General features: G+C 35.2%; 1 protein-coding gene across 1 annotated transcript in view; it reads right to left on the bottom strand.

Annotated features, from left to right (window-relative positions):
• LOC106876125 (protein PFC0760c) overlaps positions 1-11,358 on the bottom strand; it is a 385,512-nt gene extending 374,154 nt beyond the window's left edge. The window contains exon 1 of the mRNA XM_052972740.1: positions 10,462-11,358. The gene's annotated coding sequence lies outside the window, so the exon portion shown is untranslated. The remainder of the gene's footprint in view (positions 1-10,461) is intronic.
• Positions 11,359-13,174: the final 1,816 nt, after the last annotated feature.

The following is a 13,174-nucleotide window of genomic DNA, read 5'->3' as shown; positions in this document are numbered from 1 at the left end:
ATAATGTACTGTTCCATGATGGTAAGATCAAAAAAAAAAAGTACTCCATCTGGTGAGAGATAAATATTATTCAGTAGACACAATACATGTTTTTATGTGCTACTAATAGTTTCTTGTGCTGAGAACATGCCAAACAAAGTTTTATAACATGTCTGACATCTTGACACAGTCATCAAGCACAGCCTACATGGCATAACAAACTAAAAATTGAATGAGGAGAGATGAGAAAAAGCAAGAAGGAAGTATATAGAAAAAGTGGAAGGTTTATATATATTTGATTTGGTAATTCAATTACATTACAATTATCAAGAGTAATTCAGGAATGGACAGAAAATATGGATAAAGGAGTGAAAGCAAATTGCATTTTCAAAAATAGTAGCATGCATGAACAAGGTAAAAGTATATGGTACTAATGGTCAGATATTGAAGTGGATTGAAAACTTTCTCAATGATAGAAAACAAGTGAGAGCAAAAGAAAATAAATTAAAATGACACAACATGACAGTAGGAACTCCTCATGCACCAGTATTGGAATCACTCCCATCCTTAGTATTTATCAATGATTTACTAGTAAATGTTATCAAAAACATGTGCCCTTTTGCAGATGATGGCTAAGATTTTATAAATGACAACTAAAGTGAAAAACTATGCTAAACTGCAAGAAAATTTCCAGAAAATGCAAAACTGAAGCAAAAACTGGCTGTTGATTTCCTCTACAAAGCTCAGGTGTGACCTACAATGGAGTACTGCTCTCTCATTTGGATTCATGCTGCACACACAAACATCCTAGATCACATTCAGAAAAGGGACACCTGATTGATTGGCATAAAGTTACTCACAGACACACTCCAGCTACTTCTCTTTGCCTTGTCTGCAGCTCCTCAGAACTGGGTGGACTCAAGCATTCCTGACCCACTAAGATTTCCTGTTCTCATCACCCCTGTTATGTCCAACTTCCCCAGGCTCCATACTAATCACTATGCCCCGTCCTTCATTCCTAGGATATCAGTCCTCTGAAACTCTCTTGCTCTGCTTGTGTCTTTCCTGAAGGTGTTAACTTGTAATGGTTCAAAAGAAACATTAATAGCATCAATCTCATCAGTCTCAGAGGACCTACAAAGGGTCTAGGTACTACTTGTTTCTCTAGCCTCAATAAAGAAATAAAAGAAAGTCCTGACAAATGCAAATACCGTCATACAGAGAGAACACTGAGGAAATGAGATATTAGCTGTCACAAATTCAGAAAGCAAATGAAGAAAAGAACTTAAGATTAAATTAGATAAAAAATAATGAAATAACTAAATAAATAAATAACTGAAATTTTGAAAACTAGAAAGACAAATGTAATGAAGAGTATAAGAAAACAGAAACATTTTTACTCCCGTATAAATGTATGGTAAGATCTCATTTAGTTTATGCAACTACAATCTAGAATTCTTACAATAAAAAGAACTTGTGGGAAAAATTGAATCAGTACAAAGAACTACTAAACACCTAGCTGGATGGAAAAATCTGATGTAACTAGAGAGGCTGACAAAACTGAAAACTACAAAGCTTAAGCTACAAAGTTGGAGATGGTTGGATATGCTGGAAATATACTAAATGGTAAACAGACACTATGAAAGGGTTTTATGTAATTTTATTCGCCTCTGGAATAAGACCTCAGATGAATGTAGAAAAAGGTAACACAGTAAAATAAACTATACTTAAGAACTGCAAATCAAATAGGGATGATATGAGTTGTTTTTCCTTTCAATTTTTGTTTTTCTTCATATCTTTTTTAATAGAAAAGAAAGTACTTCTAAACTGAGAAAGTCAAGTTAGTATTCTATTTCCATTTACATAACACCATAATAATGAAGGGAGACGATTCTAGACTGACAGCAGTAAAGGCCACCTTCTATCATAGTTCAATATTTCTCATGGCACCAGCAGACAAAATGGAAAAGGCACTGCCCCAGAGGATAGTGAGGAAGATGCACTGGAACAGCCACTCTGACTCATGGAGCTCATACTTGCAGACAGCAATCTCCATCCCGATAGCGGTGAGCAGGAGTAATCAATCTAGGGGAATAGCTTGGAATAGTAGCAGATGAAAGCATGAATATATTTACAAAATTGGTTCGACAAACAGTGGGAGCAATTAGAAATAGAATACATTAATTTTAGAGTGGACATGGTCTGGTGCACCACCCCACCAAAAATAAATTAGGAGTCTGATACAGAAATTTATTACTATATCTGGACTGGACAATTACTATACTTTCAATTATGAGTTCAATTTTACAAGCAGGAAAAGTCACCTGAAATAGACTGGTGTATATTAGGGAGATACTTGGCGTCTATCTACTTAAAATCCTGGAAACCAAAAATAAGAACCAGTTTATAGAGATACTTGAAAGGATATTTAGGAAATGTACTATATTTGAAAGTCAAATCTTTGCTTGCTGGCTGTCTAGATCTCTCTCTCTCTCTCTCCATTTCTTAAAGTGATGGGATGAGAGGTGGGAAAGATAGATGAATTTACTGCAAAACTAGTTCTGTGAGTATAGCTGTGGTCTTTATAGCAGCCTACTGACATTAAACAAATATATACCACAGAGATTCATTTGTTGAAAATTAAACAACGAAATATGCATACAGGTTAGAATAAATAAATAGATGATTAAAAATCATTAACTAAATTTGCTATTATTGTTCGATTAAATAAAAAGTAAAATACATAACGTAACTAAATAGTTATAGTTTGATTCCGGTCATAGAACTGGAGATAAAATATATTAGCTAGAATTCATGTTTAAGCTGCTAGCTGTAAACATTTACGTAAACAGGTTGTTATAATCAGCTGCGCAAAATGCTGCCGATACAAAATACTTTGAAGCTGGTGGAATGTGCGTAGGTCTTTGGCACAAAACCAAACAGAAGAGAATCAAGTGACAAATATTAAAAGTAGAATAAACTGGTTCGTAATCAACAAAAAGAAAACGAATAAGTCAAGTCTGAGACTTTGTACCAAGACCAGACGCTCTGGAGTTCTTTCGAAATGTTATGAATACTCCTGGTTCTAGAGTCGCTAAGAGGTCTCTTTTGTGGAAAAGGGTATAAGATATTGATCATAAAGTTTGCAAACAAAAGGGATTTTGCCTTTTGTTTTTGTTTCGATAGAAACTCTTATCAGTATTATACATTACTAAGGATGCGTGGAGGAACGAACCAACATCGCAACTCCGTTAAAAACCTGTGAGATGTCTTTGAGCAAGTGTGATTATATAAATATGTCTGCGCTTATCTGCCAAGACAGAAGTATCACTATCCCGTTGTGACAGTTTAGTCATAAAAGAAAAACACCTGTCTCTTACACTTTCCTTCTCTTTCAATGAAAAATTTCGAAACTTTTCTTCGTCAATATGTTGAATCCTCTTACCACATCTATTTCCTACTCAGCTAATAAAGGAGTCTCTATGCAGTTGTTCGACCTTTAAAATTCTTCGCTTGTTTCAGTTACTGGACTGCAACCACGATGGGGCAGCACCTTAAAGAGTTTAGTCGAACAAGTTGACACCAGTACTTATTTTAAGTATAGTACTTATTCTATCAGTCTTTTTTGACGAACCGCTAAGTTACAGGGACGTAAACAAACCAACACCGGTTATCAAGCTGTGTGGGGTAGGGGGACAAACACAAAGACATATGCGAAAGGCTTCCACACAGTTTTTGTCTACCAAATTCACTCATAAGAAATTGGTCGTCTCGAGGCTAAAGTAGAAGACACTTGCTAAAGCAGTAGGACTGAACTCGAAACTACGTGGTTGAAAACCGAGTTTCATAACCATAGTGCCATGCTCGCGTCTACTAGAAGTAGCAGATAAATCTCCTTAAAATCACAACATTCTACATTGAATAAAGGGTAGATTACTCAATGCAATCCCGAATATATAAAAGGCTGGTCACAACTAGAATAATTGTGACCGCTCGATCAAGGCCGGTCTGAGATTAAATAACAGTCATTGCATCTATCCTCCGCAAAACCAGCAGGTTTCATTCAGCGTCCTAAGGTATTTTATAACACGCTACCTATCATTTACGCCTTTCTGTAAATATTCTCCCCACCTCTCCCTCATTACCATACTCAACATAACAATTCGCGTCAGCCGAAACAAAAATCACTCTGGTTCTGGTTTACGCCTTCCAAACTGTAATGAAATTTCCAATACACGAAGCATAACGTTAGCTCCACATCCTCACAGCCATCCTTCCATAGTTCCACTCTTTAGGAAACAGGTCAATCTAGGAACATTGCCTTTCATCTCGCAATCAACAAAGTAGTGTCATCGCACATTAACTACATTTGCAATATCCAATTAAATATCCAGCCATTCTTACTATTTATAACAAATAGTGCACTGTATTAAAAAATAGTGAGGAGGGAGGATAAATCTATACTCATGTGCGCCATTGATATACACCTCATGACTAATCACTTTCTGGTGTGTAGTACAAATTAAAAGTGATTAGTCATGAAGTTTTCAATTTTCAAGAAAAGGAGTTAACTCTCTAAAAGGTAATATTTGAGAAGTAAAAAGACGGTGAACTGGCAGAAACGTTAGGACACCGGGCGAAATGCTTAGCGACATTTCGTCCGTCTTCGTGTTCTGAGTTAAAATTCCGCCGAGGTCGACTTTGCCTTTCATCCTTTCGAGGTCAATAAAATACGAACCAGTTGAATACTGCGGGCGATGTAATTGACTTACCCATGCCTCGAAAATGCCGGCTTTGTGCCAAAATTTGAAATCAATATTTGAGAAGTGAATTTAAATACCTTCGACTCAGAATCAAAACCATGCCATAGACTACATATTCCAGGAGCTCACTTCTTTCCATGTGGAATTCTTAAAGCATAAATTTTTTACAACTAATTAATTCAAACTGTTGCTCAGGACCTATAACGGGTAATATATTCACGAATCATCAGCATTCTTTGAGCTGATGCATATCATTGATCTGCATTTAAGCAAACGAACAATACCAGAATTCTTGAATAGAATGTTCAGTAATCTCACATACCTAATATCAACATATTATCCAAGCAATTAGCAGACAAAAACTCCCCCAAAGTTTGCTTAACATCTAAAAGCAATTTAGATAAACGCAAGATCAGTTGATAAAATTTTTTTGTACAATATAGATAATGCCTATTGGAGTGGGTCTGGTTTTTAGAATCAACTGATAAAAGCAACAAATATGTTTCGCTTTAATTGGACATCTTCAGTGAAGCATATTCTATTCAGTTGTCCAAACTAAAAATAATTTGCATACATTGAAATAGAGGGAATGTAGTGGCATTGATTATGAATACTAACAATATAGATGAGAGATAATACCTCAAGGAATGGTTCTCTAGAGTAAATATAAGGTTCTCCTGTATGTAATACGAATCCAGGTAAGAAAAGCCACAGGTAAAAAAAAAGAAGTCACAGGGGCTTTGTCCAGATCCCATAAATTGTGACTTTATTACCAGCCACCATAAATTGACTTTTCTCTCCTAGCCAAAATTGTGACTTTATTACCGGTCACCATGCAATGCAGTAAGTTCAAAAGCACTCTTCTCGAGCATTTCCCAAAGTTAGTCGATCTATTGATTGATTTACTAAGAGAAGGTGATTTTTTTTCAGTCACATGTATACAGGACGTTGTCGACTTACGACCACAATTGGTTCCGATTGACTGGTCGTAAGTCGGCCTATAGGCCTACATAGCTTTGTTTTATATTTTTCCTTTCTTAAGGTACATTCTCAGGTAAAAGTCACACACAGCATTCTGTATTATACTATTATATTGGCGTTAGTCAAAAATTTCAGAGTCTCAAGCCGTCGTCTTATAAACAAATACGAGGTTACCTCGATGTCTCCGCGACAGAATAGTCATCCAACACAGTGACGATTGATAACCAAACATACAGGAAGAGTTTGTTAGCTGATTTCTGTAATTTCTAAGAATTTAAACCCATTAGATTTCAACTGGACTATTTATTATTGCTGCCGGGAGCTGGCGCGTCAACTGTCGTAAAGTCGATCGGTCGTAAGTCGACGACGACCTACATATATTAAGATTATATATATTATAAGATTGTGTGAAAGGGTGAGGGTAGAACTTCGCTCGGCTGAACTTATTGGAGTTAGCTCCCCCTGATTTTTAAAGACTTGTTTAAACATTCCTTTGTCTATTCGAGCTAATCGAGGTTTTCCAACTCATTATATTACATATACAGAACCCTATTGTAAAAGAAACGTGACTTTTCACACACAAAAGAGTAGCTTTGTTTTGCTACACAGGTAAACTGATGTGTTTCAAACGGTCAAAGAAAAACCTACGGAAAATTTGGACGCCTCAACAATGAACCACCCGTCAAACTCCTTTAACTACTCAACTATTTTGCTTCTCGAAATAAAACAATGAGATCCACTTTCTTCTAATTATCTGACTAAAATTTATATATATTGCTTTGACAAGATAGTTACTAGTAAAGGAAATACAATTACCCAACTGCTTTTTACCAATACCTTAACAAATTCATAAGATCATTCACCTTACATTTGGCATGTGCGAATAGAATTGTAAAGTTTTGTAAGCATTTTTTTAACCTTTCTTTTTAATCTTTGTCTTGTAACTACTGATATTGACACCTAACTATATACTTCATACTGCTCAAAGTTTGTTCGAAGCCATGCGCTATTGTAAAATGTAATTATGAATTCATCCAAACCATAAAGAAACTTTTAACATGAATATGGGATCAGTATGTTCATAACTGAAATCTCTATTTCCGCAGTATCCTGGGACAGAGTGTAAAGTTGGTAACATCAACCTGCCAGCAGGTACCAAAGGAAAAACCCACAGCATAAAGCATAACTTTAGATGAGAGAAGATACTAATTTATCTTATGCAATATGCAATGATAACGTGAATCCTGTTCCTGGCAGTTGTGGAAGCATGTTGAATTAAGTATACTGTCGAAATGCATAAGGGAATGTTTACTGAATTTACAAAAGCAGGCATTTGAGCAAGTTGTATATTGCCACAATTAATTCAGCTTTAGTTTTCCATTTAAATCTCAGCAACATTAATTTAAAAATAGGTGCGTTATGCAGCAATTCTTAAACTGACAAATGCCAGGATCTTGTGCATAATCGCAACAATGTACTACGGTGGTAGGTTCAAATCCTCTCAATAAATTATAATCTTAGAAACAATTCGTTATCAAAAAGAACATTGTACGTGGGGGAAAATAAATTGTTACATTTATATATATCCATACATATTAAGCTTGAACGACTTTAGATATAGTTTACTATATATGCAAGAGTACACACGCACGGCTCAAATTCATTAAGTACATACGATAAATTTTTTAATTATCTTCTTTTAATATAGCCAACTTTCTGCCAAATTAGTCTTTCTGTAACTCTCTTTCGTTGCCTCTGTGTGTGTGTGTGTGTATGTAAGGAGTTCCTGCAGAACTACTAATAAAGGAATAACGCACCTTATATAAATTTAAAATCAGGTAAACAAGACAAATTGTTCTGCCCGTGACCAACCTGCCTTATTATTATCATTTTTTTCTCCAGAAAAGATCGTATGTGCACGTATGAGTGTATGTGTGAATGTGATACAGAGATAAGATTTGTCGAGCAGGCAAGTCATGAAAGACGTTCCAACCGCAGCGGTCATGTTTTGTGTGTGTGTGTATATATATATATATATATATATATATATATATATATATATATATATATATATATATATATATATATATATATAAGAGAGAGAGACGGGGGCTACATTCTTGGTTCTTTTTTTACCTACGTAGCACACAAGCGATCAAATAAACGTACTGGTGCACTTCGCATAGAAAGTTAAAGAGAAAACTGTTCTAAAGTTAGAAATGTGGACAAAAAATATACAAAACCATTGCTTACCTTTGCTTTATATATTTTATTTGCTCATAAAAATTATTACGAACTCGTTTTTCAAGACGTTCAAGCTAATATGAATTTTCAAAAGCCTTAGAATTGATTTAAAATCCGCGGTGCACTGTCTGTGGACCACTGCCCTACATTATTCAAATATGCCCTTCCTCTTTTAACAAGGTGTGACTTCAGGAAGGCTAAAACTACCAAGGCAGGTGACAACACAGAAATGAATTCCTTTATATTTATTTAGCGATGAAGTTTATGTATTCAGAATTTGGAAATACAAACAAAACATTTCATGGAAATGATTGCAAAAAAAAGAAAACAGTACAAGGGTGATCGAAAAGACAGAAAAAAATTCGTTAATCGATTAAAAATAAAAAGAATGGTGTGTTGACAAAAATCAAGGCGTAAAAAGTGAACTCGGCAATACATGTTTTCTGAACTCCTTATTTATTACAGCAAAGTAGACTGCCAGCAATAGTTAAATGACGAGAAATCGAATCATTGACCCTTCGATCAAAAATCGAAGATTAGATATTCTGTCTACTTGAATAATTGTGACTGGGTGGTAATAATCATATCTTGTAAACTCGTTATTCATGACAATTTCTAGTAGGAACGATTATTTGTTTCTATGTCGACTGTATGTGTACGCATGAGTGTATGTGTGAATGTGATACAGGGATAAGATTTGTCGAGCAGACCAGCCATGAAAGGCGTTCCAACCGTAGCCTTCATGTTTTGTATATGTAGGACTACACTGACAAGGCGCGCTTACTCGTTTAAGGTAATGGGACTTGATTTGAGAGTGATTTCGCAGTTATTTCTAGCAGGTTGAGCGTAAGGGCTCCTGTTTTGAAATAAACTTATCTGTTTACACACGTACACATGCTTTAAAAGTCAGCTGGTTGGATGGGTGTACTCATTAATGACGTATCAACGTAAGTTATGTCAAGAAGTTGGTTCATGTTTATATGCTTACATAACTTTTATTAGGTATGTAGACTAAGAAACTCATAGATCAACATAACGTTTGAAAATATTCAGCAGTAATATGGTAACAGAAAAACGAACAAATATATCTACCAAGATCAGAAGTAAACTTATTGTTATAAGTTGAATCCATTTCAATTCACTTAATGTTTCTGGCGGTAACTGTCTTCTTAACTCTCCTCTATAAAACGAAGGCCTTCGATATTCGCCAGAATCAATAATGTACTGGTACTTATGCTATCATCTAGAGGGATCAAAAATGTGGAGCCTTGTGCAAACTTGAATGTATAAACTTGAAAACTCCTACAATGGAATGTACAATTAGCTGTTTCGATTTCCTTTTTTAAACCACGTCACTGAACTAACTTTTGAGAAAGAAAAGCCTGAATATTAGAATTTCTCATTTACCTTCCTGTAACAACATTTTGAACTTTGTGCTTATGTGAAAAAATAAATAAAATAATGCCATAGTGTGATAGTAAAATCACAATGAGCCTCTATAGCAACCCCACTTACAATTCCTGATCGAAGTAGAGTTACTTCATTTTACTTAACTTATAATTTTGTGAAAAACATATACGTCACATAATCCCATTTTCTTACTCTTACTATGAGACCTTGTATTTAGATAAAAAATTATTTTCATCCAAACAAACAGAAAAGATATCTGGAACGGAGGGCACCAGACGGGTCGGCCCGAAATGAACACTAACCAAGTTCAAAGGTGTTCCAGCCGTAGTCAGTTCGCATTTTTAGGCTATTCTAGGTCTACATCATCCAATGATTTCTTCGAGGCGGCAGGATTTCATTAGAGGAAGAATTAGCTGCTATATCTAGCAGACCAAGCGGCCAAGGAGTTTTTTTCCTTGACTCGTTCGTCTCATCCTGAAGGCGGAAACATTTTCACACATGCGCGCGCGCACACACACATATGCATGTCAAACTTATAATGAAATTTATAAAATTACAACGACTATATCATATATAAAGTAAAATAAGAAACAGGTTATAAAGATAAAAATCCGAAATTGGCGAGAAAAATATATCAATAATTGATTTTTACTACTTGGGGAGAGAGAAAGAAAATACGCATATACAAACACAACCAAAATGTTGTTGACTGAATTGTAAAACAATCAATAATAAATACACACCTGTATATCAATACACAGACACACACGGATAGATAGATAGATAGATAGATAGAAGGAGAGAGAGAGAGATAGAAAAATAGAGAGCTAGGCAAACTTGCATAATATACATGAAATGACTTCGCGTACACGTACACACTGACAATACGGCGCAAATAATAACAATAGACACATCACCTCTGTTTCAGGCATGAACACATGCGTATATGTTATTAAATGCATGTGTTTACACATTTATGAGTGTCTATATATATATATTCACACATAAAAACACGCCCGCCCGCGCAATCATTGCGTCAATAAAGTTTCACAAATGTTTTTTTTTTGTAAATTGCTTTACTTACCTGCAAACCAATTTTATAGATGTACGTACGTCTCAGTAAAAATCCGAGTAAGTAATGAGAAAATAGCGAATAGTTGAGGTGAAGAAGGAATACGGTGATAGGGGAGGGTGGTAGCAGGTTGTGTGAGATACTTCTCAGTGGTTGTAAATAATAATAATAATAATCCTTTCTATGGTTGTGAGGGGTGGAGGCAGAAGTACATCAACTGCTAAGTTTTCAGAATGGAGCGAAATGTAAGCACAACCTGAACACGGGGAAGAATCGTCATAAAATCTGACTGTCTGTGATAAAACGAGGGAAGGGGTGCCGTGGTTTGTGATAGTTTGGGTACTTCAGCTGTTGGTGGCGGTGTGTCTTGCTGCAGCTGCTGTAGTTTGTTGTTACTGCTGTCATTCCTCTAGTTGTGACAGTTAAACGTGGCTTGCTGCTGTTGTCATTGTTTTGTTCCAGGTCAAAAGCATTTGAACCATGACGGGTCTATCCTCTCTAACATTACGTATCTTAGACTACATTATTCAACGTGTCCTATTTTCTTAAAAGACGGTAAGGTGTAATTTAAGGTAGGATTGGCTGCTATTTCTAGCAGGTCGAGCTATTGCGCAGAAGATCCCTCGATGGTTCGTTTTTACTGTTATTTTCCCTGTTATCACTGTGGTTGTATAGCCCCAGGTTAACTCTACTCCAAGCAGACTTATGAACAATGCTATTGCAGTCGCAAACATTCCACTTTTCTCTAGGTCTGCATTATCCGATCTGTCCTTCCCTTAAAAGCCGGTAGACTGAATTGATGGAAGATTTGGCACCTTCGAGCACATTCGTGAAAGCGTAGTTTTTAAAATATGCCTCCTAACTTTAAAAATAAAAGGAAAAAAACAGTCTTCGAATATTTTAAAACAATAGATTTGACATATTTTCCTTTTAAACAATATAAAGTACTTTGAAAATTAAAGAAGCTCAATTTAATGTTTTATAAATTTAATATTTTATATATTAATTACAAGGATATTTAATTAAAAAAAACCTTAATATCTTACAATAACTGTTGTATTAGTTTTCAAAATAATAAAATTAACGTGTATTCATTAATGAAAGCATTGTGTTGTTTCATTTACTGAAAATTTAAAATGCTGCTGTTTCAATTGATAAGAAATGAAAGTATATTTGCAAATGTAAACAAAGTATGTTATATTTACAACTTCAACAATAAACGAAATATATTTAAAGACAGAAAAATTACTACAACATCTAAGAGCCCTAATCAGATAATGAAAAAAAAAAAAACTATCGAAATGGAAAAAAAATTACGGAATCTGAATCTGATGTTCAAAACAATAACCCGAAGACCGTTAGGGAAAAAATGGCACAATCAATAAGTTTTGGGTGTGGGGTAAATGCCCACGCTTAAATGCCCTAGTACAGCTCTCTAGGTGGCTCAATAATGGAAACATTATTATTTAGTTTCATTTCAGTCCTGATTGACTTGAACAATGGCTTATATCATTCTTACCGTAACCATCCCGTTATTCGGTATATCAAGAAATGCACTGACCAAAGTGTCCGCTTTTAAGACAGTTGAGTATAATTTGAGGGTGATTTGGTTGCTATTTCTAATAGATCACGCGACCGCAGAGAAGCTCTGGCGTTGATGGTGGTTTGATTATGGTAGGAAAAATACTGCTGCTGATAATATTTTTAGTGCTATGTCAGCCCCGATCTAAAAGAAAAAAATACTATAAAGACACTCCAACCATGATCATCCTGTCTTTGTTTAAGGTATGCTTCCACAAATATATTAACTTTGACATAAGTCTCCTTCCCTTTTCAACATGATATGGTATGATTTATGAGATGTAGCTGCTATTTCTACATGGTCGAACCACAGAGAAGTATTCTTTCTTAGGGTTGTAGGTGTCATTGTCTAATCTCAAGAAAGCCTTGGTCGCACATTCATACCATCAAAAGACTTGCCAGCTGTGACTATCCAGTAAATCAGAATCTGTATTACCCAATGTATCCTTCATTTTTGAAGATGTTAGAGTGAGATTTTAGTGATTTGGCTTTTTTCCCCCCCTAATCTCTTTTCTGCAAACACAAAGTGACTGGAACAATATAAGTTTGAATATGCACAGACAGACAGACAGGCAAATAGATGGATAGATAGATAGATAGATAGATAACCAAGAGTGTGTTGTTGCAGACAGTTGTGGTGGTAAATGTCATTTAGATATCTGTATTCACATGCAAGAATAGTGAAGCCTCTATCTGGTTGCTCAGCTTGCTAGAATTAACAACTTAAATCTCTTCAAACTTCTACCAACCATCTTGAAAAGAGGACACATTGGATCATTGTAGGTCTTTGTAGGATGATAATGGCTGGAATGCTTTTGATGCCAGGGGCTAAACAACAACAACAATGATACATTTTTATACACTAGTAAATAATTCATTCTTCTAAAAAGACATAAAACCAGTTTCACAAAGAAGAAGAATTGATAAAGTATCACTGGTACTTCTTTTATTGACCCCAAAAAGGCAAATTTTCCTCCATTAATATTTGAACACAAGACAGAGAGTTAGAACTAAATCTAGCATTCAACTGTTTTTGCTATTCTTCTCTCTCTCTCTCTCTCTCTCTCTCTCTCTCTCTCTCTCTCTCCCCTCTCTCTCTCTGTATATATATATATATATATATATATATATATATATATATATA

The sequence above is a fragment of the Octopus bimaculoides genome, chromosome 14, assembly GCF_001194135.2.
Source record: "Octopus bimaculoides isolate UCB-OBI-ISO-001 chromosome 14, ASM119413v2, whole genome shotgun sequence".
Lineage (NCBI taxonomy): Eukaryota > Metazoa > Mollusca > Cephalopoda > Octopoda > Octopodidae > Octopus > Octopus bimaculoides.
Note: the sequence above shows the minus strand (reverse complement) of the source record. Positions and strands in the feature narration are given on the sequence as shown.